This window comes from Aplysia californica, unplaced genomic scaffold (genome assembly GCF_000002075.1).
Source record: "Aplysia californica isolate F4 #8 unplaced genomic scaffold, AplCal3.0 scaffold00159, whole genome shotgun sequence".
Classification (NCBI taxonomy): Eukaryota; Metazoa; Mollusca; class Gastropoda; order Aplysiida; family Aplysiidae; genus Aplysia; species Aplysia californica.
Window position 1 is genome coordinate 1,278,256 of NW_004797429.1, and position 1,917 is coordinate 1,280,172.

The following is a 1,917-nucleotide window of genomic DNA, read 5'->3' on the forward strand; positions in this document are numbered from 1 at the left end:
AATAGAGAAGAGCATAAATGCATGTATCTATTACCTGTATTACCTGTCATGGACAACAACGTCATTGCACACCGAACATGTAAGGTATTTATAATAATATAACAAGTACACTTTGAATACTTGATATCAGAACTTAATTCCTATCAAATTAAAAATTTGAATGTTTAATGAGCCCTGCTTTGTTTGTGTGTTTTAGTAAGGAGAAGCTCATCGACATCATAATAGTCTTTTGGTACTTTGGAAAAGTAAGACAGACGGACAGAAACAACAGAAATGTGTCCAGCACGCTCATATGACCGTAAGCAGTTGCGAGTCCGGTAAAACACCTGCCTAAACAACAAACTGGAATTTTCAGAGACGGATCCTATTCATAACTCCTCGCCCATCCCAAGCAGGGTCCATCTTAAGGTATTTTTTCTGATGGTCTTCATCAGTAACTGATGGCTGATTTGATTGGCCTTCCAGGGTTGCGGATGTTGCTGAGTATGTGTCATAATTTTCCTTTTTCAAAAGCAATTCTTTGAATACTATGATAACAACTTCAAATTGTCTCCTGGTTTTGATAGAGCAGATAGGATATTTTGCTTTCTGACCTCCTGGCTTTAGTAAGACAAAACAGACAAAAACATTAGATAGAACTGATTAATTCTAAGGTAAGGAATCCATCGTTTCTGTAAAAAGCAAAATGTTGTTTTAATTTAATCAAAATCAGGAGGAACTTTAAAATAAATGACACAAAATACAAAACTGCATGCAATGTCCTGCGTCTAAATTAGGCCAATATTTAGATATGCTAGACTGCACTCTTTCATAAATCCGATTGCCTATAGAGCACACTGTTTCAATTAATTACAGCGTTGAGTCAAATAATACGCTTCCTTGTCAACCTGAATTTCACACAATCAAAGCGTGGTAGAGGCACTCGTGGCCGAGAGTCTAAGGTGTTGGCCTCTCTTTCAAAGGTCCCGAGTTTGAATACGGGTAGCGACCGAAAAAAAATTTCTTCTCTAAAATTGTCTCCTTTCTTCACCTTTTCTGCTCTCTAGCAATGTCTGCTTTCGTCTCCTTTTCCTGCCCCCACCCGTTCACCTCCTTTGCCCCCTCCTCTGGGCTCCTGTCTCTTTCTGCAACCTTTCTACTGCTACTCCTTGGCTCCTTCTTACTGCTGTCTTTCAGCCACACCACTGATCTTCTGATAGGAAAGATCTACACCTAGCCTTCTCGGACAAGGTCTAAAAATCACGGAGGCCCCGTGTGCAAGTTGCGCACGTTAAAGATCCCTTGGTGGTCTAAAACAGATACGAGTAGGTTTTGGCCGCCACCTGGGCAAAATTCAAAATTTCCTACCAACTGAAAAAGTTTAATGTGCCTCGCGTGCTCATGACCTTATGCAGTTGCGAGCGCCGTAAAACACTTACCAGAAGAAAAAAAAGTGGTAACTTTCTTTCGATTACCAGTTTATTATGATTTACTTACCGATGTAAATACACCAATGTAAGGACATGAAGTTAATTTTTTTTATTGGTGCTATGAGGTTAACAAAAACAAAAATGAAGGGAATTTGGGGGGCGGGGTACGTTATACCGCCGATATCGCAATCTTTTGGCTCTGCAGAAAAAAAATCATAATAAGTATTATAATAATAGCATGTATATAGCGCATATCCATGCTCAAGAGCATGCTCTATGCGCTTTACAACTATTATTACCCCAGCAGACCCCCCTGAGAACACTCAGAAACATTCTTGGCTTCCGCAGAAGCATACAGTGCAATCAGCGGATTTCACGCGCTTAAACACTATCAAACAGACAAGATCGTTCACTTTCTACAGCCGGATACCCATTTCCACCTGGGTGAAGTGAGGAAAATTTGTACAAAGTGCCTTTCCCAAGTACACAACGTTGGGCCCCTGACGGG

The 1,917-nt window shown here is 40.5% G+C and overlaps 1 protein-coding gene across 1 annotated transcript in view; it reads right to left on the minus strand.

The window, feature by feature from the left end:
* The window catches only part of LOC101853851, a 31,172-nt gene that overhangs the window by 11,694 nt on the left and 17,561 nt on the right, over positions 1–1,917 (minus strand). The gene's annotated exons all lie outside the window — the stretch shown is intronic.